The sequence below is a fragment of the Coregonus clupeaformis genome, unplaced genomic scaffold (genome assembly GCF_020615455.1).
Source record: "Coregonus clupeaformis isolate EN_2021a unplaced genomic scaffold, ASM2061545v1 scaf0271, whole genome shotgun sequence".
In the NCBI taxonomy this organism is placed as follows: Eukaryota; Metazoa; Chordata; class Actinopteri; order Salmoniformes; family Salmonidae; genus Coregonus; species Coregonus clupeaformis.
In genome coordinates this window covers 284629-310795 of record NW_025533726.1, presented here as the reverse complement: position 1 = coordinate 310795, position 26167 = coordinate 284629, and the positions used below count along the sequence as shown (strand labels likewise).

Below are 26167 nucleotides of genomic sequence, written 5' to 3'. Positions count from 1 at the left end.
CAACCAACAATAAGCATTTCTTATTCCTCCCCATTTTCCTGTTTTCTTCAGTTTGGTGCCCAATGAACACAACCCAGACTTCACCTGACCCTGACTTCACCTGACCGGACGCAAATAAATAATAAGCCATTTAGCAGACGCTTTTATCCAAAGCGACTTACAGTAAATAGAATGAGGCATGTATAGAAGCACTATCAGAGGCAGCTGCAATGTTGAGTTCTACACCAGAAAGGATTGTATATCACTTACCTGAGCAGCACAAAGACTGCAGCAAGGCCAGCAGGAGAACAACACACCACTTCATCTTCTGTCCAGCATAAAACAAAACACCTCGATCATCAACTCCCCCATTCCTTAAATACAGTACGATCAGCCTCACCCTGCCCTCTCCCTCCTGTTCACCTCCTCCTTGCCAAGGCACTGACTGACCTTAGTTATTTTGGTTTATTTCAATGCCAACAGTATTGACCTACAGGCTGGAAATCTCATTACTTTGAAGTAGTCTTCTTCCTGAACTAAACTTGCCACATGTTCATTTACATTTCAGTCATGTAGCAGATGCACTTACAATCCAGTGCAAACAACTACATATCACAATAATTGCAAGTAAAACCTTCAAAATAGCCGCCATATGCCGGAGGCAGTGCTAGCAAAAACAGACAAATCAAATACAAACAGGTGTAGACCTTAGTGAAATGCTTACTTACAAGCCCTTAACCAACAATGCAGTTAAGAAAAATAAGTGTTAAGTAAGAAATAGATAAGTAAAAATTGTGGGTGCAAGAAGAAGACCGGTACAACAGTTGTGTTTTCTGATCATCCCCATTCATGTTTTTAACTTTGACAATAGGGCAAAAATGTCCTTTTTCCGGCATCATTCAAGTTGAAACACTGACGTCCACACTGTTCATTGTACTCTAAAATGCTTGTTGATTAATTTATCATTGCACTAAAGATGACAAAAACAATTTTATAAAATGTTTTAATATAAAAAATACTTCCTACTTAGGATACAGAACAGTACTTTAGTTATTTTAAACAGTAACAAAATAATTATTACAGCACAGTCATCATCAGGATTGTGAAGTTCGTCTCTACAGGCTCGTCCCTACCCTCTCAAGGATGTCATCATCAATGTCAGACACACTGCCGGCATTCCAGGTTGTCTTTTTTGTAGTCACACTACACAAGAGATAAGATCTCACAACGCCTAGAGAAGTGTTTCACATCCCAAGAACCACATTAATACTGTATGTAGCCTAGCGGTTAGGAGATCTGGGTCAGTAACTGAAAGGTCGCTGGTTCAAATCCCAGAGCCGACAAGGTCAACAATGTTGATGTGCCCGTGAGCAAGGCACTTAACCCTAATTGCTCCAGGGTCGCCGTCATTAATGACTGATCCCTGACTGAGTGGGATATGAAAAAAACAAAAATGTCAATTTCACACATGCACGTGTGTGAAATAGGACAAACGTAAGCACCCACCTAATTTTCTTATTATAACAAATCTTCTGAGATCTTGTAGTTTGACTGCAAAAGACAACCTGGAATGCCATCAAAATCACAGTGAGCAGTTGTGTCCAGTCCTTGCTAGACAAGCACTCATCCTAGTCTACTAGCCATGTTTCTGTATGCTTTAACAATTGAGACTGGGAACTTGAAGGAGGTTCGACTAGTTAACACAAAAATGTTATGCCTCAAGTATTACAAATACATTGGAAAAAATGGAATGGGTCTTGAAAACATAAATACTAAACATACAGTATGGCCCTCTAGAAAGAGAGTGTGGACGCTCTGGACGACATGTCAATAAATACATCTCTCTTTCATTTCAGTCAAGGTATTCCTTGTGCATTTTAACGCAATCTGTATCCTATGTCAACTAAAGGAATGGCTAGTATGCCAAAATGTGCCAAGGCAGTACAAGCATGAGTTTTAGTCCCTTAACCACCAACACAAATCTATGCAATCAACCAGGTATCAATGCGCATGCGTGCACTGCACACACACACCCATGAGCCTGTGACACACACACTTCCACCCACAGACACTCCTCCACCCATACCCCTCCCCTCATCCTGCTCCAGTGTCCCCATGAGAGGCTCCATGGCGGCCAGGAAGCAGGCCTCAAACTCCTGGTCGGAGAAGCGGGTGACTGAGAGGCGGGCGCTGCGTCGGATCTCCAGGCGGGCTGAGGTGACAGGGCCAGGATCCGCTCCATGGCATCTGCGTAGCCATCCTCATCCTCGGCCAGGAAACCTGTCTGGCCGCCCCTCGTAGGGCACCACAATGTCCAGCCTGGGGCCTCCAGACTTGTGGGCCAGGATGACGGTCCCAGCTGCCATGCACTCAACCACCCCTGGGAACAGAGGAGAGCAGAAGGTACAGGGTAAGTGCTGGCTTTAAAGTTAGGTAGACACATTACTGGATGTTTAACTGCATTACCTAAGACTGCATTTATTTTGAACACTGAAAGATGAAGGTACACAAGCATTTTAGTGATAACCGCCACCTGGCTAGCAACCTAACCATTTTGGGAAACTTGCTATGGGCAGTAAAAATGCCTGTATGTCTTCATCTTTCATTTATATCGAGGAGGATGTTAGCAATCAAACAAGGTCTTTGCACTGGTGATTAACAAAAGCATATTGTAACAGAACAATGTACTACAATTTCAGAATGGGCTGTTGAATAGGCGTATCAGGACTCCATTCAGTACAGGATTATACAGTACTAAATGTTGAGTATGTAGAGAGAACGAGCTTTGCATTGGAATAATAGCCACTCCAGGTGTTTTTAATAATAGAAATAGAATGACAGTAGTATAGAATGATAGTAATTCTATTTCTGTATTTACCTATGCCGAAGTGTTCGTTCCACATGGTGTGCAGTCCCACCGTAGCTTCCCCCAACTCCCTCTTCAGCTCCTCAAACGGTACGTTGAGTTTAAACTCCACCCTGTCCGCCACGCCCAGCTCCTGGCACAGCCCCCTCAGCATCAACACCCTATCCTCATCCTCTTGGTTCCGGCATCCACCAATCCCAGCACCAACCTCAGCGACTCCCCTTCCTCCCGGCCCCGCCTCTTTCCTCTGCAGCACCTTTTTTCCGAAGGCGCGAATCTGAGCCGGTGGTCCTTCTCCGGTCGAAACTGACCAATGGAAACGATGGAATGGCACTTCCGGTCCGAGTCCTCTTCCAATGGGAGCTGGAGGAAGGCGTGGGTGTCGCAGGGCGGGAAGACTAGGCAGGTGCGGTTGGTTGCTCGCCACAGGGTCAGGATGTGGTTCAGGGTCCAGCTGGAGTTGACCATGACCACGTGTCGCTGCAGGAGCCGGCCAGACCGTAGAGCAGCGCCAGCAGGCAGTAGTAGACCACCTTGACCGCGCCAGGAACAGGTTGTTGGAGATGTAGTCTGCGTTGTTGAACCTGGAAACATAGTGGGAGGTTGGTTAGGGGAATGGTGAAAGATAACATGATAGGATCGGGTGAGGTAAAAGGAAGCATGCACAACAAGAGGAAGTCATGTATGGATGTCAATGACTCACTAAGTGAAAAGTGGACCGAAGTTACAACATGAACAACACTGATTGATGCAGGCTTGATGACAGTCATAACAATGATAGCAGTGCAAACGTGTTAGTTAGTGCTGGTAAATTCCCCAGAGTATTTGCAAATCCCATATTCCCCTTAGCTGATTTGATCCTGATCTTAGCTTAGGTCAAGCCTAGGTCAGATCTGTAGGTGAGTTTTTAGCCAACTTCTCTGACTAACATTGTCATGCAATGGTAGTCAGATGACATTGGACAATAACAGTCAGAGGCGTTGGCTAAAAGCACATTCAGATATGGACCAGGCTACAGTGCCTTGCAAAAGTATTCATCCCCCTTGGCGTTTTACCTACTTTGTTGCATTACAACCTGTAATTTAAATTGATTTTTATTTGGATTTAATGTAATGGACATACACAAAATAGTCCAAATTGGTGAAGTGAAAAACATTACTTGTTTCAAAAAAATAAATAACAGAAAAGTGGTGCGTGCATATGTAGTCACCCCCTTTGCTATGAAGTCACATAATTAGTTAAATAAAGTCCACCTGTGCGCAATCTAAGTGTCACATGATCTGTCACATGACCTCAGTACATATACACCTGTTCTGAAAGGCCCCAGAGTCTGCAACACCACTAAGCAAGGCACCACCAAGCAAAAGCGGCACCATGAAGACCAAGGAGCTCTCCAAACAGGGTAATGGACAAAGTTGTGGAGAAGTACAGATCAGGGTTGGGTTATAAAAAATATCAGAAACTTTGAACGTCCCCACGGAGCACCATTAAATACATTATTAAAAAAATTGAAAGAATATGGCACCGACAACAAACCTGCCAAGAGAGGGCCCAGCCACCAAAACTCACAGACCAGGCAAGGAGGGCATTAATCAGAGGCAACAAAGAGACCAAAGATAACCCTGAAGGAGCTGCAAAGCTCCCACAGCGAGAGATTGGAGTATCTTTCCATAGGACCACTTTAAGCCGTACGCTCCACAGAGCTGGGCTTTATGGAAGAGTGGCCAGAAAAAAGCCATTGCTTAAAGAAAAAAATAAGCAAACACATTTGGGGTTCACCAAAAGGCATGTGGGGAGACTCCCCAAACATATGGAAGAAGGTACTCTGGTCAGATGAGACTAAAATTTAGCTTTTTTGGCTATCAAGGAAAACGCTATGTCTGGCGCAAACCCAACACCTCCATCACCCCCAAGAACACCATCCCATGGCAGCATCATTCTGTGGGATGTTTTTTCTATCGGCAGGGACTGGGAAACTGGTCAGAATTGAAGGAATGATGGATGGCGCTAAATACAGGGAAATTCTTGAGGGAAACCTGTTTCAGTGTTCCAGAGATTTGAGACTGGGACGGAGGTTCACCTTCCAGCAGGACAATGACCCTAAGCAACATTTAAATGTCTTGGAATGGCCTAGTCAAAGCCCAGACCTCAATCCAATTGAGAATCTGTGGTATGACATAAAGATTGCTGTACACCAGCGGAACCCATCCAACTTGAAGGAGCTGGAGCAGTTTTGCCTTGAAGAATTGGCAAAAATCCCAGTGGCTAGATGTGCCAAGCTTATAGAGACATACCCCAAGAGACTTGCAGCTGTAATTGCTGCAAAAGGTGGCTCTACAAAGTATTGACTGGGGGGTGAATAGTTATATGCTCAAGTTTAGTGTTTATTTCTTGTTTGTTTCACGATAAAAATATTTTGCATCTTCAAAGTGGTAGGCATGTTGTGTAAATCAAATGATACAAACCCCCCCAAAAATCAATTTTAATTCCAGGTTGTAAGGCAACAAAATAGGAAAAATGCCAAGGGTGAATACTTTGGCAAGCCACTGTATATTCCCCTAGTTAAGACTGTCTCAAGGGCTGCGGGGTCTGTGTGGGAAACAGGCTTCTGAGCCGATTACCTACCTGGGGTTCCTCTCGCGCACCACTGACAGCATGTCTGTGCTGATGGTGGGGGAATGTGCAGTAGCTAGCCACTTGACATCCCCCTAGGTATTTAAACACAGGCAGAGTGAAGGCATAACCCATGGAGTCAATGTAGACATCTGGGACAAACTCCGTAAGGGCTTCCCAACCAAGGAAGATTGAGCCTACACTCTGACCAATCAGAGTGAAGTGGGGGAAGAGGCTGGCCTCGACCAATAGGCGGTGTTTGAGGAAGACAAACTGGACGGGTCGAGGTAAAGGATGTTGAAGCGCAGCCGGGCGCCATCAAGAATCTGCTGACCCGTCACACCCTGGTCGCCCGTGTACACCATGAAGTTGACATCTTGGTACCTGGGACGTGGAGAAGACCATATTTATTATTGCATACAGTAGTAAACCCTTTTGCAATGGACCTTTTGCAACGAAAACAATAGTTTATTGGACAAGTTCAGGTAGTCCCTCCCGTTGGTAGTACTTCCCTCCCCTGTATGTTTGTTTGCTTCTATTTGGTTCCTAGTGAATATGACCCAGGTGTGTGAATTAATGTGGAAGACTGGAGATGTTCATTAGGGCACATAACAGAAAATTTTACGCAAGGGGAAACTAAAATGGGCGTTAAGTCCCTCCCCTGTTCTAATCTGTTTTCTTCCCTTTGGTGCCTAATGAACATGGCAACAAATTACTGTTGGAGATGGATTTTTCATACTGTCTCAACATTCTAATCAACATAATGCTTGAACATGGGTAGCAAGCTGAGATTAGGTAGATAAGCCACCAAAGTAACTTATTCATGCTGAATGCACTGCGCACTCTGTAGTAAAATCCTATAGCTAGGAATATTTGTCACCAGTGATTATTAGCTGGTGTGGCTTAGCTTAATCAAGGTGCGATGACATGCATTGAATGTGCAATTTTCCCCTTACCTATTCTGCAAAGCTCTGAGGGCACACCACAACACTCTCTCACCGCCACCTCCTTGCAGTACGGGTGAAAGAAGGCCACTGTGGGACGCCCATCACGCGCTTCGCCGTGCGTTCCTGTTCGCTAGCAGCCACACGCGCACACCCATGACGAGCGCAACCAGGATGGCGGTCAGGAGCATGCACAGAAACACGCATGGCAGAAGCAATGTCCACAACAACCTGGGGTAATGAGAGAACTATAAGAGATAAGGTGACAGACCTGCTCTACAGAAAAGGTAGGGCCCATTCAGTAAGACAACGTTGTGGAACGTTCAGATAGAAATGTATAATGTAGCTAGAACAAACATGCATCTCTGACTTGTAGAATATGGAATCACATCAGCTCTATTCATGCCATTTCTATCTGCAACCATCTGCGTTTGTTTACTACTGAATGCTCAGATATGTAGCTAGCTAGAGCAAACATGCCTCTCTGACATGTCGAATAAGCTATATCAGAACCATATGACCTATAGCAGCTCTATTCATGACATTTCTACCTGCAACGTTCGCCTAACGTTACTACTGAACAAGGTCCAGAAACCCTGTCAAACTGATTATCTATACTCTAAACTAGCTCTCGAAAAACCTTCTCTGTACGTAGGGTTTTCAGCGGTTACATTCGCCCACCATTGGCTCCATGTGTTTTAACGTTAGAAACGTAAATAATCATGGCTTTCAAACCGGTTTTCGAAACATATGCTGATATACCCTATTGAGGACAGTATATTCTGGCCAGGGGAGGTTTGTTAAGATCCCCAACGATCGTTCTGAATGCTAAAAACGCATTGCTTGCTGTAAGGTTATGGAAACATAAGGAACGTATCTTTCATATCAGATAAATAATTTTCAAAAACAAATGTTTAAATTACTACACATCTTGATAGTGTTAGTGTTCCCACACGGCCATGTTACATTGCTTGTTTACAGAAAGATTGAAGAAATAGGCGGTCATCTGGTTGTCACTGTTACCACACAGCCACAGTCAAAATTGGCTATTGTAAAAATTCATGGAAATAAAAAGTAGCTTTTGTTCTTAATTTTAGGTTAGGTTTAAAATCAGATTTTTCAGAAGAGAAATTGTAGAAATAGGCAGGGTTTATGACTGTGGTAACTAGTGATGACCTGTGCTAATTAGCTAGCTATCTAACTTGCTCTGAACACCTGTGTGTAAGCGTAACTGGGGAGGAAGTGTAGTTGTTCATCAATTGGATGCACACACACGTTTATGGATCTGTATAAAACTGCTACAGTAAGTGTAAATGTATCATGCATCTTTCTAGCTGACATGAAAGATACGGGGTGGCATATCAGCGTATGTTTCAGAAACCGTTTTGCAAGCGATGATTGACGTTTCTATACGTTAAAACACACACTCAGCGTCGGAATTGTAGTTCACACGCAGCCAACAACCGTGCGTGGGCGAAGCTAACCGCTGAAAACCCTACGTCACGGATAATACGCGATTTCGAGAGCTAACGTTAGCTTAGTAAGAAAAATTACACGAGTCGATATTGATAAACAGATGAACATAGGCTAGGAATTACTTCTGATAAAATAATAGCTGGCTTAACGTTAGCTAGCTAGCTGTAACGTAGGTGATGTGCTGTTGACAGCTAGCTAGCCAGCTGATTAGCTATAATACCTAACTAGCTGACTAAAGCAATCAATCGCACAATGTTTTGTCTAGTTAGCTTGGCAAATATCTAACATCTTCAGACAAAAATATGTACATAAAATACCAACCTGATTAGATCACACAAACATTGAGCAAGTTGATCATGGACAGACATCTTGACAACACAACCTCTAAACCGGAACTGTTTGTGCTGCGAGTTCACTATCGGTTTTTATTTTAGGTTAGCGCGTACGTTCATATTATACCTCAGTGAGCGCATAGCGCCACCTGGTGTAGTCAATGATGTGTATAAACCCTGGATGATTGACAGGGGGCGCTGTATTGAAGCCACCGCGTAGCCATCTTGGCACTCCAACTCAATTGTACAAAATATTTTGAAAGCTATAGAAAGACATTTATTAATGTCTACATTAGTTTTTGACACGTTTATTCTATTATACACCTTAATGCATACTTTTAAATTATATTATGTGTGCTAAACATAAAAATAAATGAAAAAGTATTAAAGCATTTTTTTAGAGAGTACTAATGTTACTGTCCCCACTACAACAACAAAATACTTAAATACATGGAATTTTGTCCTTGAAACATTTAATTGAAATACTGTCGAATTCCATTCATTCCTATGGAGAACTACTCCTACTACGGAGTGCCAATATAGCCGACCGGTGCCTTCAAAGCCTCTCAATGGCCAATACATAGCATTTGTTATCTAGGGTTTATATAGTGATTGGGTATAGGACAGTGAATTTCTCTGTGAGCTGACAGATTTTGCATAATGAATATACAATATTCTGTAGACCTACTAAAGCACATTCTTTTCTGGTAAAAGGCAGTTCCAGGATAAAGTTTAAACCCACATAAATGACAATAAATCATTTTGTTAATCAAGATGTGGAAAGGTTTTAAAACAAAGACCTATATTATTGAATCTTATTTTTTGGGGGAAATCATGGCGTATTAAACAGCTCACTGTTATTGCAAAGCAGCCCAAAGCCCTCCTCAAAAAAGTAAAGTTTAACTTAGACTTTACTCTGGCTAAATCAACACAGTTCTCTCTCTCTCTCGCTATCTCTCTCTCTACCATGTTAACCAAACATCTTGCACAAGTTTTGGACACATTAAACATGAAGGCTCTTCTAATATGGGCTGTTTTGCTGAACTTTTACAAACTCCTTAAGACAGGTGACTGCACTTCAAAACAGTAAGTTTCCTACAGTAAACATTGTCATAATTGTTTAGGAGACTTTGCTTAACCTAAATGAAAAATAGATGCATTTGATTGACAGATCCAGAAGGACCACCACATGATCACATGATAATGTTTACTCGTTCCACTGTATATCCTCCTACATGTTTTCATCCAACTGTATTTTGTTTAAAGTAGAATTGGAAGTGATCATTGACATGACGTTGACATCATTGACATGATTTAAGGAATTCACATTCACAAGAAATTATGAGATGACAGGACAAATCTAAACCCATGTAGTTGCTATAATACAGAACTGTAATGAATAGCAAACTATATGGATCTGGGAAGAATAACACTTCAATTTGCTCAATTTGCCATTGGCTCAATTTACCCCAAGGCAAACATTTTGACTATATTAGCCCACACAGCTACAAGGATGCACTTTCATGCTAGGTTTAAGACCTCATATTGAAGCGTATAGAGACCCCAACTGGTGTATAGAACAATCTTAAAATGATATACTTTGGTTTAGATACAAGCATCATGAAACCTCTAACCCAATAATTAATTTGACTTGGTAAAAATCAGTTTTTTTACAAACTCGCTTACCACTTTTTCCATGTGGTTTATTCCTTCACAGACTCCATGAAATGATGACCTCTTCCTAAATATTTGGTCAAATTAATAATTTTGTGTATGGTTTCCTAGAAACAAGGGAACTTACCCCTTTAGCTCAACTCACCTCACGCTCCCCTACATCTCAATAGTCTTATGACCTCTCTCTCATCTCCTTTCATATGTGCAGATGAAGAGGAGACGAGGAAAGGAAGCCACATTAGACTATTGAGACCTAGCCCTATTTTTCCTTTGTCTTTCACAGTGACCAAGTACTCTCAATCCAAGTCACAACACACCAACAGGCAGATATTGTGAGAAACATATCCAGCCAATATGAGGTACAATAACGATGTGATAATAAACAAATAATTATCTTCTGTTTAAAAATAACTTTTCACTTCACTGGTCTTGAACCAAGAACATTGTGCAATTACTATTTTTGTTTCTGTAATAGGTTACGGTGTGTTGTTTTCAGACTTATTGTTACTCACAATTAGGATACATTATTTAAAAAGTTTATTCATGTGTTTGTGTGTGTATGAACGTGTGTGTGTGTTGTGTGTGTCTCCCAGACAGTTTTGTGGTCACCTGCTTCACCTGAGCACATTGGAGCAGACACTGAGGTGCACCTGTTTGTTCCTGCCAACAACTTGGGGACTGTCACAGACCTGCTGCATACACACCACATAACACACCAGTATGTCATGTGATCAATGCTCATATTTTAGCGAGACTAGCAACTTTAACACAACACCTAACTGGCTCATCAAGAATATCATATTTCTTGTCTTAAGGGCTAAGGTGTTGCGTTTACTGTAGCAAGATCTTGAGTTCAAGCCACGGTTGGGACTACCAGCCGACTTCGCTTTAACTTCAATATTGATTTTGTTATGTTATGCCCTTAAGGTCATATCCATGATATTGAATAAGCTTTCAGTATTATGAAATGCATGTAGAATGTTTTTAATAGTTCAGAGAATTCCCCAAGAGCAATAATGTGTGTTTGTTTCAGAGTGCTACTGGACAACACAGAGGAACTGATTGAGATGCAGACCAGGAATGAATCGGCGGACCTCGAAGCAGCACATCTTATTATGAGAGATACCATTCTCTGGGACGTAAGAGACCTGATTGTGTCATGTCATTACCAAATGTTATTAACATAACTTACAATGTAATGTAACATTAACATAATCTCAATGTAACATCCCATTAACATTACTTCAATGTCATAACCTTTTCTGGGCCCGTATTCATACAGCGTCTCAGCGTAGGAGTGCTGATCTAGGATCATTATGATGCCTTTAGATAATAATGAATAATATTATATGGCCGGGGCAGCTGGTCCTAGATCAGTTTACTTGTGAGATGCTTTATGAATACAAGGCCCTGGTCATTTGTGGTCCCAGCTGGTAGATGAAAATGTTATCATGCTGTCTCTTCTGTAGATATACTATTGGATCAACAAGACTGCCCAGGAACACTCAGACATGGTCAAAGTCATCCTGATTGGCTCATCGTATGAGAAACGCCCACTTTATGTTCTCAAGGTGCCCCAAGCTGCCTTTTTAGCAATGATTGATACAATAATTATATTTTGAAATAATGTAATTGTCATAATCATTTTATACAAGCAACAGTCACATGTTCATCATCTGATCAAATGATTGCATTTCTCTGTTGTCTTTTTCAGTTGTCCGGACGACAAGAGAGAGCTGAAAAGAGAGCAATGTGGATTGACTGTGGCATTCATGCTAGAGAGTGGATCTCCCCAGCCTTCTGCCTGTGGTTTGTGCAATATGTCAGTACCTTGTTCCTAAAATCCAGATTCTCTACCAACTTACACTCTATCTATTCTGATACTGTATACATCTTTGGTTATATAGTATCTTCATAACTCATTTTTATGATGGCTCTGGAATATAAAATTGTATTGCACACTATTTTAATTTGGAACACAGACAGATATATTAAATTGTTGAATCTTCCTTGTGCTCTTTCCTCAGTCCTTGAATTTCTACAATCAAAACAATGACATCACTGAGATGCTGAACAGTATGGACATCTATGTTCTGCCTGTCATGAACCCGGATGGATACAAGTACACATGGACAACGGTAAAAATATGACAATTAATAAGATGTATCGAAATTGAGTCAGTGGTTGCGTTCCAGGACGACAACATTGCAGACGTGGTATCGACCAATAGTTGTGTGCCACGTAATCGACTGCGCAGTCATGCATCAGATTGCTATATGATGTGGTTAGCTGATATGATAAACACCTATCCAGTGAGATCTGGCATGAGTCTGCAATGTAGTCTGTCTGGAATGCCGCCAGTGCCTTCAAATATGTCAATCTGAGCTACACAACATTTGTCATCTCTATGGGCACTGTGCATCATGGACATACACTACATAACCAAAAGTATGTGGATACCTGCTTGTTGAACATCTCGTTCCAAAATCATGGGCATTAATATAGAGTTGGTCCCCCTTTGCTGCTATAACAGCCTCCACTCTTCTGGGAAGGCTTTCCACTAGATGTTGGAACATTGCTGCGGGGTAGGGCTGTCCCCGAAGGAAAACAAATCTTGGTTGACCGAAAGTCGGCTGTTCTTTCGACCAATCGATTGCAAAACAATTTTTTACTTGTATTTTTCAAATCTAGACACACCCTATGTGTTTTAATAAGATCAACTATATGCATTGAGCTTGTCTGATGCTTTAAGCTTATGGTTTAATGCCTCGAGGACGCCAGAGATCTAGATAACCAGAAGAAGAAAAAAAACGTAACCTGACCCAACTATTCTCCTCCCGCTCCAGCTGGCTTTCGCAGATTCTGCCATTACTCTCCGAGTTGCCGGTAATAGGCTACAGTAGTCGTTGGCAACCTTTCTCATGTGGAATGCAAATGTATCTTACCATTTCTACCGATCTGCGTGCAAGTTATGGTTTTCATATGCACATTTTCGTGAAACAGTTTCATTTAATTTATAATAATGTCTTCATATCTCAAAATCATTGTCATGTGGTTAATCAAAATTCTATCCAAATCTAAATAAAAATGATACAAACCTAAAAGTAACTTCTATTGCCATTGCCAACTATGTAAAATAGCCTACATCAAGCCAACAAATAAAAACATTGCAGCCTGCAGGTAGAAAATATCCTGATAAAAATAAATATCCTATAAATCACATTGGCTACACATGGCCTGTCTGCAACGAACTTGAAACATTTGATCAACTATTAACTTGGGTCTGGCCCAAAGCTTGTGCTAGCAAATTTGCAACATTGTATAAAATATTCTGGGCCCTCAGTTTCCCACACCAGTGAGCTCGGACAGACACAACTGTACGCTATTTGTGCAAGGCATAAGAAGCAGTGCTTGTTTTTGACTTGGGCAGGAGCTCACCGGGAGCTGAGTACCGGCACCTACACATTTCTACTGCTTGAGCTCCTGTTCCTCTTATAGAATATTAGCTCAAAAGTATTGTGGAGCTCCTGCACCTAAATATAAACAGTAACAGCATCCAAAAATGAGTACCGGAACCTATTTAAGTCAAAGTCAAGCTCTGATAAGAAGCCTATTTTATGACGCTTTCCGCTGGATCAGAGCATGCCATTTTCCCCTTTCATGCTGAGTGGTTATCAAAAGGGAGACAGCTGGAAATAATTTTCAAATACATTGAGGAACTATTGTAATTCTCAATGGATGTAAAAACAGACTTTGTTTGCTTGCTGTTTGAGGTGAAGAAAACATTACTTTGAGAAGCTCCACAGATCATTAGTGGTGGTGCGTTAAGCCAATCAGAAATACTATCAGTGTCACGCTCTGGTTCCGGGACTTTGTATGTTGAGCTAGGGTGTGTTCGTTTCGTTGTGTTCTGTTTGGTTGGGTTGTCTATGTGGTTGTTTTTCCTTGGTTGTAGTTGAGTGACTCCCAATCAGAGGTAACGAGTGTCAGCTGTTGGCTCGTTAGCTCTGATTGGGAGCCATATTTAAACTGTGTGTTTTCACCTTGTGTTTGTGGGTTTTGTTCCGTGTTCAGTCAGTGTTACTGTGGACTTCTCGATCGTGTTTTGTTTTGTATTTTGTGCTTTAACTTATTAAAGTCATGTTCATTTCACACGCTGCGCCTTGGTCTACTCCTTCTCGTCAAGACGATCGTGACAGAAAAAACCCACCATCAAAGGACCAAGCAGCTGTCCAGAATCGCAGCCTGGACGTGGGGGAGCAGCGTCGGAGGGTCGAGAGGCAACCCCAAAAAATTTTTTAGGGGGGCACACGGAGCACTGGGCAGCGAGGCTGCCACAGGGCGTATATTTTGTTGAGGAGGAACCAGGGTTAAGGGAGCTACCGGCGAAGAGGGAGCAGGAGTTAATGTTGCAGAGAGATGGAGCTATTAGAGCCGATTAGGGAAAGGTGAGAAATAGGCACGGCGAGAGAAACTCGATAGGCAGCTGAGGAGCGGAGAGGTTATGAAACCAGTCGCTCACATACACACCAAGCAAGTGGTGTAAGGCCTCACCAGTCCGGTCCGCCCGTTCCTTGCTTCCGCGCACTAGGTGTGGTGCCGTCTCGCCAGCCCGGCCCTCACTCGTTCCTGTTTCCTGCACTAGTCTCGGTAAAGCCGGGTCTTAGCCCAGCCCGGCCTGTTCCTGCCTCTCGCATCAAGCCTACGGTGTGCTCAGCCCTGCCCGGCCTGTTCCTGCTCCTGCACTAAGCCTGGTGTGCGTCGCCAGCCCAGCCCGGCCTGTTCCTGCTACCGCACTCAGGCCAGGGGGTACGAAGTGGTCGGCCTGGTCCAGCCCGAGTTCCTGCCACCGCCGACGGGCCAAGGGTGCGAGTCGTCAACCTGGTTCAGCTCGTTGTCCCTGCTACCGCACTAATCCAAGGGTGCGAGCCGTCAGCCTGATCTCCCAGCCCATTCCTGCTACCTCGCACCAAGCCAGGGAGGCGAGTCGTCAGCCCCTGGTGAGGCCCGTTCCGGCTCACGCATCAAGCCTAGGGTGCGTATCGTCAGCCAGGTCCGGTCCGTTCCTGCCTCACGCGCCAAGCCAGGTGCGCGTCGTCAGTCCAGATCCACCAGCTGGGTCAGATCGACCGGGGCGCTACGGGGATTGAAGAAGGTGGTGGTCAAGCCGAGCCGGAGCCGCCTCCGAGGAGTAATGCCCACCCAGCCCTCCCCTCGTTGGGTTGTTGAGGCGCGGCCGCAGTCCGGCGCCTTTGGGGGTACTGTCACGCCTGGCTCCGGGACTTGTATGTTGAGCCAGGGGTGTTCTTCGTTTCGTTGTGTTCTGTTTGGTTGGTTGTCTATGTGGTTGTTTTTCCTTGGTTGTATTGAGGACTCCCAATCAGAGGTAACGAGTGTCAGCTGTTGGCCTGGTTAGCTCTGATTGGGAGCCATATCCCCAAACTGTGTGTTTTCACCTTGTGTTTGTGGGTTTTTGTTCCGTGTTCAGTCAGTGTTATTGCGACTTCTCGATCAGTGTTTTGTTTTGTATTTTGTGCTTTAACTATTAAAGTCATGTTCATTTCACACCGCTGCGCCTTTTTGTCTAGTCCTTCTCGTCAAGACGATCGTAGACAGAAAAACCCACCATCAAAGGACCAAGCAGTGTGTCCAGGAATCGGCAGCCTGGACGTGGGAGCAGCGTCGGAGGGTCGAGAGGCAACCCCAAAAAAATTTTAGGGGGGGGCACACGGCAGGGGCGACTGGGCAGCAGGAGGCTGCCACAGGGCGATTAGTTGAGGAGGCCACCAGGTTAAGGGAGCTACTGGCGAAGAGGGAGCAGGAGTTAATGTTGCAGAGGATGGAGCTATTAGAGGCGATTAGGGGAAGGGGTGAGAAATGAGGCACGGCGAGAGGAACTCGGTAGGCAGCTGAGAGCGGAAGGTTATGATGAAACCCAGTCCCGCTCACACCAAAGCAAGTGGTGTGCGTCACCAGTCCGGTCCGGCCCGGTTTCTGCTTCCGCACTAAGTGTACGGTGCACGCCGCCAGCCCGGCCGGCTGTCCTGTTTCCCCGCACTAATTGTGCGGTCGCGCCGCCAGCCCAGCCCGGCCTGTTCCCTTGCCTCTCTGCATCAAGCCCACGTGTGCGTCGCCAGCCCAGCCCGGCCTGTTCCTGCTCCACGACCAAGCCTACGGGGTGCGTCGCCAGCCCAGCCCGGCCTGTTCCTGCCCCACGCACCAAACCTACGGGGTGCGTCGTCAGCCCTGCCCGGCCTGTTCCTGCTCCACGCACAAAGCCTACGGTGTACGTCGCCAGCCCAGCCCGGCCTGTCCCTGCTCCACGCACAAAGCCTACGGGTGTGCGTCGCCAGCCCAGCCCGGCCTGTCCCTGCTCCACTTACAAAGCTACGGTGTACGTCGCCAGCCCAGCCCGGCCTGTTCCTGCTCCACGCACAAAGCCTCCGGTGTGTGCCGGTCAGCCCAGTCCGGCCTGTCCTGCTCTACGCATTAAAGCCTACGGTGTGCGCGGGCCGGCCTGGTCCAGCCCGGGCTTCTGCTACTCGCACCAGCAGGGTACAGTCGCCGGCCTGGTCCAGCCCGCTCCTCTCTCGCACTAGCCAAGGGTGCGAGTCGTCAGCCTGGTTCAGCTCGTCCCTGCTACTCTTTCGGCCAAGGGTGCGAGCCGTCCCTGATCCAGCCCGTTCCTGCTACTCACCAAGCCAGGGAGGCGAGCCGGTCAGCCTGGTGAGGCCCGTTCGCCCACGATCAGCCTAGGGTGCGTATCGTCAGCCAGGTCCGTCCGTTCCCCTCACGCGCCAAGCCAGGGGTGCGCGTCGTCAGTCCAGATCCTACCAGCTGGGTCAGATCGGACCGGGGCGCTACGGGGGGGATTGAAGAAGGGTGGTGGGTCACCCGAGCCGGAGCCGCCTCCGAGGAGAGTAATGCCCACCCAGCCCTCCCCCTGTTTGGGGTTGTTGAGGCGCGGTCGCATCCGCGCTTTAGGGGTACTGGTCACGCTCTGGCTCCGGGACTTTGTATGTTGAGCCAGGGTGTGTCCGTTTCGTTGTGTTCTGTTTGGTTGGGTTGTCTATGTGGTTGTTTTTCCTTGGTTGTATTGAGTGACTCCCAATCAGAGGTAACGAGTGTCAGCTGTTGGCTCGTTAGCTCTGATTGGGAGCCATATTTAAACTGTGTGTTTTCACCTTGTGTTTGTGGGTTTTTGTTCCGTGTTCAGTCAGTGTTACTGTGGACTTCTCGATCGTGTTTTGTTTTTGTATTTTGTGCTTTAACTATTAAAGTCATGTTCATTTCACACGCTGCGCCTTGGTCTACTCCTTCTCGTCAAGACGATCGTGACAATCAGATCCCCAAATGGGCACATTTATATGCCTACATTTGCTAGCAGGCCAGGTAGCCAATAGGCCTAATTTATGTGTTCGCGTCTTACTCAACATTGACAGGAGCACTCCAAACAAAAGACAATGGACTAAATTGACAGAACTCGTAAATTGAATTAAATAAACCAAAACTTGTTTTCACAAGCGTAGCATAGGTTGTGCACTCTGCGAACAATGTGTCCACTCCGACAATGAGAACAGGAAGACTGGAATACTAATATTGAATGCATTAAAAATAAATGACTGTAATCAAAGTAACAAACATTGTAGATTAGAAATTATAAGAATTAATGGTAAATGTACAACTGGTGATATATGTAATGGGGAATTGATATACACCAACAATCAAATGCAAACAATTCTCACAATGAAGTTATGAAAAATGAATATGCACAAATTGGCGGGGAGAGTGCGCTTCTGGAGAGAGAAGTGCATTGTGCATCTGGGCGCATGGTCAATCCGATGTCTGCATTTACTGTGATATGGCCTCAGCAGAAGTCAGGGCAAGAATGGCCTCAGCAGAAGTCAGGGCATTCATACTTCTTGCGCACGCAGAGCCCCTCCACATTGTTACAAAATGTGGGAGGCATGGCGATGCGTACAGAGCTCGATTGGCCTCTGCATGCCTCTGGAGGCTCTGCAACACCCTCCATATGGAGCTTCTGACCACATTTTAGAGTCAAACATAAAAGGCTTTAGTCTAGGCCTCCGCAATGGATTAGTTCACTGAGATGGGTGTAAATATACAGTACCAGTCAAAAAGTTTGGACACACCTACTCATTCAAGGGTTTTCCTTTATTTTGACTATTTTTCTACATTGTAGAATAATAGTGAAGATATCATAACTATGAAAAAAACACATATGGAATCATGTAGCAACCAGAAAAGTGTTAAACAAATCAAAATATATTTGAGATTCTTCAAAAGCCAGCCTTTGCCTTGATGACAGCTTTGCACACTCTTGGCATTCTCTCAACCAGCTTCACCTGGAATGCTTTTCCAACAGTCCTGAAGGAGTTCCCACATAGCTCAGCACTTGTTGGCTGCTTTTCCTTCACTCTGCGGTCCGACTCATCCCAAACCATCTCAATTGGGTGGAGGTCGGGTGATTGTGGAGGCCAGGTCATCTGATGCAGCACTCCAATCACTCTCATTCTTGGTAAATAGCCCTTACATAGCCTGGAGGTGTGTTGGGTCGTTGTCCTGTTGAAAAACAAATGATAGTCCCACTAAGCCCAAACCAGATGGGATGGCGTATCGCTGCAGAATGCCGTGCCGTAGCCCTGCTGGTTAACTGTGCCTTGAATTCTAATTAAATCACAGACGTCACCAGCAAAGCAACCCACACCATACCACCTCCTCCCTCCATGCTTTACGGTGGGAAATACACATGTGAGTCATCCGTTCACCCACAACGTGTCTCACAAAGACACATCGGGTTAGAATAAAAAATCTCAAATTTGGACTCCAGACCAAAGGACAAATCTCCACCGGTCTATGTCCATTGCTTGTGTTTCTTGGTCCAAGCAAGTCTCTTATTATTATTGGTGTCCTTTAGACCACAAAGGCCTGATTCACACAGTCTCTTCTGAACAGTTGATGTTGAGATTTGTCTGTGACTTGAACTCTGTGACTCATTTATTTGGGCTGCAATTTCTGAGGCTGTTAACTCTAATTACCTTATCTGCAGCAAAGGTAACTCTGGGTCTTCCCTTCCTGTGGGTCCTCATGAGAGCCGAAGTTTCATCATAGCGCTTGATGGTTTTTGTAGACTGCACTTGAAGAAACTTTCAGAGTTCTTGACATTTTCTGTATTGACTGACCTTCATGACTTCGTTTCTCTTTGCTTATTTGAGCTGTACTTGCCATAATATGGACTTGGTCTTTTACAAAATAGGGCTATCTTCTGCCCCCCTACCTTGTCACAACACAACAGATTGGCTCAAATGCAATAAGAAGGAAATAAATTCCACAAAATAACTTTTAAGAAGGCACACCTGTTAATTGAAATGCATTCTCATGAAGCTGGTTGAGAGAATGCCAAGAGTGTGTCAAAGCTGTCATCAAGGCAAAGGGTGGCTATTTGAAAAATCTCAAATATAACACTTTTTGGTTACTAGATTCCGTATGTGTTATTTCACAGTTTTGACGTCTTCACTATTATTCTACAAAGTAAAAAAAGTAAAATAAAGAAAAACCCTTGAATGAGTAGGTGTGTCCAAACTTTTGACTAGTAGTGTGTGCGTATATATACATATATATATTTTTATTTATTCATTTATTTATTCATTAGTTTGTTTGTTACTGTCGACTAAAACAATCTGTCGACCAACAGCCTAATAACCAAAAAATGGACTAGTCGACTAATTGCTATCAGCCCTACTGCGGGGACTTCCATTCAGCCAAAAGAGCATTAGTGAGGTCGGGTACTGATGTTGGGCGATTGGGCCTGGCTGCAGTCAGCGTTCAATTCATCCATCGCAAAGGTGTTCGATGGGGTTGAGGTCAGGCTCTGTGCAGGCCAGTCAAGTTCTTCCACACCGATCTCGACAAACCATTTCTGTATGGACCGCTTTGTGCATGGGGGGCATTGTCATGCTGAAATAGTAAAGGGCCTTCCCCAAACTGTTGCTACAAAGTTGGAAGCACAGAATCGTCTAGAATGTCATTGTATGCTTAGCATTAATATTTCATTCACTGGAACTAAGGGGCCTAGCCCGAACCATGAAAAACAGCCCCAGACCATTATTCCTCCCCCTACCAATCTGTACAGTTGGCACTATGCATTGGGACATGTAGCGCTTCTCCTGGCATCCGCCAAACCCAGATTCGTCCGTCGGACTACCAGATGGTGAAGCGGATTCATCACTCCAGAGAACGTGTTTCCACTGCTCCAGAGTCCAATGGCAGCGACCTTTACACCACTCCAGCCGACGCTTGTCATGCACTTGGTTATCTTAGGCTGGTGCGGCTGCTTCGGCCGTGGAAACCCATTTCATGAAGCTCCCGACTAACAGTTAGTGCTGATGTTGCTTCCAGAGGCTGTTTGGAAGTCAGTAGTGAGTGTTGCAACCGAGGACAGACTATTTTTACGCGGATTTCAGCACTCGGCGTCCCAGTTCTTTGAGCTTGTATGGCCTACTCACCCGCGGCTGAGCCGTTGTTTCCACTTCACAATAACAGCACTTCACAGTTGACTGGGGCAGCTCTAGCAGGGCAGAAATTTGTCGAACCTGACTTGTTGGAAAGGTGGCATCCTATTACGGTGCCGCGTTGAAAGTCACTGAGCTCTCTTCAGTAAGGCCATTCTACTACCAATGTTTGTCTATGGAGATTGCATGGCGGTATGTCGATTTTATACACCTGTCAGCAACGGGTGTGGCTGAAATAGCCAAATCCACTAATTTGAAGAGGTGTCCATATACTCTTGGCCATGTAGTGTACTTTGTGCACATGATCTAATAAATATATATATATATATAATTTTTATCACACAGATCCATTCCACTCACTCCTAAACAACTCTCTCATTTATTCTGCATAATGAATATACAGAATGTCAGAGAGATTTTGTGAGTTTACGTCAGTATAGGTTTTATGAGTATATGGCAGTAGGCTATAGGTTTTTAGTATATGGCAGTAGGCTATAGGTTTTATGAGTGTATACAGTATGTCAGTATTTGTTTTGTGATTATACTTTGTGTGCTGCTTTATTTGACCAGAAACCGAATGTGGAGAAAGAATCGTTCCTCGAACAAGGAAAGCAACTGTGTTGGAACCGACCTCAATAGAAACTTTGATGCAAACTGGTGCAGTAAGTCTGAAATGGGAACTGAACCGGCAGCTTGAGGGCTACTGGTCTCTGATCCCACATACAAACCATGCCGTTGTTCCTTGAGCAAGCCACGTATTCAAAATTGCTCTCCATCCAGGGGCGTTGCACCACCACTGACTCTGTGTCACTCAACATGTGTGTGTTTCTGGGGGGTGTTGGGAAAAAAGGCAGAAGATGGCTTTCCATTCTAACCAAATGGACAGATGACTTTCCTTATTCTAACCAAATGGACAATAAACTGTCTATTCTATTCACTCTGCAGCGAAGGGCGCCTCCAACAGGCCCTGTGAAGAGATATACTGCGGCCAGTTCCAGAGTCGGAGCCTGAGGCGGGCCGTGGCTAACTTCCGCGCAGCCACAAAGACTCGGCAAAGCTCTACCTCTCCATCCATTCCTATGGTCAGATGCTGTTTTTCCCATACTCCTGCTCCAATGAGGAGGTGCCTAACCAACTGCTGCCGAGCGTGGTGAGTTGTTGGGAGAGCTGAATGGGAAGTGGCATGAAACCCAGGGATCAGGCATATTAGGCATTCATTTGTAGTTGATAAGTGTAGCTAGTAAGCAGCACAATTAGGCCTATATTCTGTAGATAATTAGTCATTTATTGTTCCTTTATTCAGTGTTGTCCTATTCACACAAACACTGGAATAAAGGCCTAATAAATGGCTAATAGTACCCGAAATGGCATAATCTGCCACTTATAAAATGCTTATATGGTGATCCATGTACTGGTTTTTGATCAGTCAGTAAATATCATAACCCACAAAAATGCTAACTTCCCCTGTTAACGATAATGGTGAGAGGTGTAGATGTCTTATGGGTGTCTTTGTAGCTCTGTAACTTTCTTAATCAATATTCACGAATTCATTCAGGCTTATCCGTAGATCATGGTAATCAAGGGTTCAGGAAATATATTATACTCTTATTTACAATTAAAGTGACCCCAAAATGAGCCTACGTGAATTTGTCCGAAATTATTTTGGTTCCTAAAATGGGGGATATGTACAAAAAGTGCTGTGAATTACCACAGATTAAAGCTGGACGGTATGCACCTTAACTCATAGTCATTGCTCATTTCAAATCTAAAGGGCTGAAAAAAAATTAAATGTGTACTGTCCAAATACTTTTGGACATTTACATTTACATTTTAGTCATTTAGCAGACACTCTTATCCAGAGCTGCACTTACAGTTAGTGGAGTGCATATGCATTTTTTGGACCTCACTGCATATAATGGATTTTTTTTTATGAATAGGGGCCTCTTTTTTATTATTTGTATTAACTGTGTTCAATTGTTTTTTTAAACAGCTTGAGCCTGCACAGGAGGCAGCCATGAAAATCAGAAGACACACAGGAACAACTCACAAATATGGCGCATCAGCAAAAAACAATATGTGAGCCAGTCTTCATCAGAGCTGGGGTCAATTCCATTTTAAATTTGGTAAACTCAGGAAACATTGGACTGGAATTGGACCACAGGCCGGAAGTCTCCATCAAAAGGACAACATTGTGATGACTCACAGAATTTTTTGTCTGCATCACATAGAAAGTTGGAGTGGTGGTCAGGCAGCAAGGTTCAGACAAACCCCCACTGTTGCAAAACCAAATGTTGGCTAGAAAGCATGGGGATATAATGGAGATTATGTTTATGAATTGGGGCTGGCTGGGCTGGGGACAGTGGATAATTCAAATGGAAATGCTAACAGGCACTACCCAGCAAGCGATTATCTTGAATAACTCCTGGCTATCAATCAATTAGCATCCAGGATCCAAATATACAGTTTTATAAAACCTGGTCTCAGAGCATTTCGGACTATTCTGTACGTAAATCTGCTGACATGATATGTTACTTTTCGGATAGTATGTATTAATTTGTGGATGTCCACCACCCATTTCGATGATTGTTAAATGAATTACAATTTGTATTACAGAACAAAAAATATAAAACACAACTTGCAATAATTCCAAAGATTTTACTGAGTTACAGTTTATATAACGAACAATGTAAAATAAATAAATAGGGCCCTAATCTATGACACTGGGAATACAGATATGCATCTGTTGCTCACAGATACCTTAAACAAAAAAAAGGTAGGGGAGTGGATTAGAAAACCATTCAGCATCTGGTGTGACCACCATTTGCCTAATGCAACGGAACACACCTTCTTCGTGACGAAGAGCTGATCAGGCTGTTGATTGTGGCCTGTGGAATGTTGTCCCACTCCCTTCAAAGGCTGAAGCGAAGTTGCTGGATATTGGCGGGAAATGGAACACCCGTCATACACTGGCCGATCCAGAGCTTCCCAAACATGCTCAATGGGTGACATGTCTGGTGAGTATGCAGGCCATGGAAGAACTGGGACATTTTCAGCTTCGAGGAATTGTGTACAGACCCCAAGGGTAACGTGCATTATGCATCCTGAAACATGAGGGAGGCGGATAAATGGCATGACAACGAGGCGCTCAGGACCTCAGCCACGGTATTTGCATGATCTGACTTGCCATAGATAAAAATGTGTACTTGTGTTCATTGTCCGTAGCTTGCGCCCGCCCTACACCATAACCCCACCGCCACCATGGGGCACTTTGTTCACAACGCGCTGGGACATTCATCAACCGCTTCGCCACCACTACGATGCCATACACACTGTCTGGGCACATCTGCCCAGTACAGTTGAAACCGGATTCATCCGCAAAGAGTACACTTCTCCAGTGTGCCAGTGCGACCAGAAGGTGGAGACGTTTGCCCACTGATGTTGGGTTAGACGCCAAAACTGCAGTCAGGCTAAAACCTGTGAGGACGAAGCATGAGGATGGCTTTGGACGTTTCTGACATTGGACATTTTTCAGCTTTCGGGTGGCTGGTCTCAGACGATTCCACAGGAGAAGGCTGGATGTAGAGTGTCCAGGCCGGCGTGGCTACATGTGGTCTGTGGTTATGAGGCCAGTTGGCCGCACTGCCAAATTCTCTAAAACGACATTGGAGGCAGCTTGTGGTAGAGAAATGTAACATTCAACTCTCTGGCAACAGCTCTGGTGGACATTCCTGCAGTCAGCATGCCAATTGCATGCTCCTCAAAAATGCTCCTCAAAACTTGAGACATCTGTGGCATTGTGTGGTATGACAAAACTGCACACATTTTAGAGTGGCCTTTTATTGTCCCTGGCACAAGGTGTCACCTTTGTAATGATCATGCTGTTTAATCAGCTTCTTGATATGCCACACATGTCAGGTGGATGGATTATCTGGCAAAAGGATAAATGCTCACTAACAGGGATAAACAAATGTGTGCACACAATTTTAGAGGAAATAGCTTTTTGTGCGTATGGAAAAAATTCTGGGATCTTTTATTTCAGCTCATGAAACATGGGACCAATACTTGTATATGTTAGCATTTGTATTTTTGTTCAGTGTATATGTTACGTAATTTGCAAAAGGTACAATATGTTACTCGAAATGTGCAAAATGTACAATGATTTCTTGAGTTAGGTTAAAGGGTTAAGTTTAGGTTAGGAGTGGGTAGCTAACATGCTAAGAGAGTTGTAAAGTAGCTATAAAGTAGCATATAGTTGAAAAGTTGCCCAATAGCTAAAAATGCTTAAGTTCCCATGATGAGATTCAAACTCGCAAATCCTTTGGGTTGGTAGACTTACACGCCCACCAACTCCACCCTGACCAACCACCCTACTTTAGTTTTTGCCTTAACAACCATCATGTAACTATACCAAAACGCAACATATCATACTAATTTGAGTGTCCCGGATTTACGCTTACTTATGTTACGCATAATCTATGAGACCAAGCTCTTTTTATAAGGTAAAATGTTGACAATTGCTTTGTAAAGCTGGTTATTGCTTTATAAACGTCACTACGAAAAACAAGTAAAATTCCTGCTTCCTCCCTTTGTCCTTTCTCCAGACTTAGCCCCCGGAGGAGATCTGACGTACAAGTGCCTAAACCTGGGTATCCACTACTCCTTCACCCTTGAGCTGGAGTGGACCGTGGTCGATATGGTTTCTCCTACCGCCATCATTCATCTCCAAGGCCTGCAATGAAGCCTCCTCGCTGTTAAGAGTATAGCTCTCAGAGTCATTCAGAAAACACAACCCCAACCCTAACCCTTTATGCTCCTGGAGAAGCTGGCTGTGTAAACTCTGAGCAAAGCTCACGTCTGATTTGGTAAAGTAATGCCTTTTATCAAAGTCTGTTTTGTGAGCGTCTCTACAAACACATTTTAAATTGTATCACGCTAAGAAAGTATTCATGTTTTTTTAAAGGAGTGGGGCAGTCACAACTTATTGGCATAATTAGTTGTTTGTTGGAGGAGAGGAATTTCGGGAGAGAGGTGCTGAAATAGCAATGGGTCTGATTCAAACCTATGCTGCAGCACATTGTGTTCCATGGGCAGCGGCTTAGACCGGCAAGGCCACTTCCTAGCACAGTATTCATGTTTTGTAGTAAGTAATCATAGCCACTAATAAATCTTTCTCTTCAATTCCTTTCTTATTTTTTTAAATTCCGGCTGTATATCCTCCAACAGCTTTAAAGCTTAAAACTATAATTGTGTTGACAGTTTTCTGTGTGTAGGCTTCTAATGGTGTAACAAGATAATGGCTCCAACAGAAAACAATAATGAAATTAGATATTCAAATGTTGATGTTTTTGGGCTTTTGAGAATGTCTAATATTTTTACTGGCTTTTTAGCTGAAGCATGGCAGAAAAACGCACCATCGGTGCACTGCTATGGTGACGCACACATTCAGAATACTTTCACACAGATGTCATTATCATGTACACAGACCGCATAGATAGAAAAAAAGGACTCCCTTTATGGGCCATTGTTGGCGGACTGCAACATGCGAACTGTCAAAACCTCAGTCATGCTATATGTGTCACTTCACTGGGTCCTATTACTACATATTGACTTAAACTCTTCAATCGAATGTTTAAAACTACGAAGTGCACTGCGGGAAACTAAGGTTGGTAGAAGTCATCAAGGTGATCAGAGAGTGTTGCTTTCCTTTCATTGTAGTTGACAATTTAAAGAAGTCTACACAAAAATCACACA

At 44.1% G+C, this 26167-nt stretch overlaps 2 pseudogenes; one reads left to right on the top strand and one right to left on the bottom strand.

Moving 5' to 3' along the window:
• Positions 1 to 1177: 1177 nt before the first annotated feature.
• Positions 1178 to 8544, bottom strand: LOC123481249 (annotated as a pseudogene).
• Positions 8545 to 9156: 612 nt separating this feature from the next.
• LOC123484310 lies at positions 9157 to 25154 on the top strand (annotated as a pseudogene).
• The last annotated feature ends 1013 nt before the right edge of the window (positions 25155 to 26167 follow it).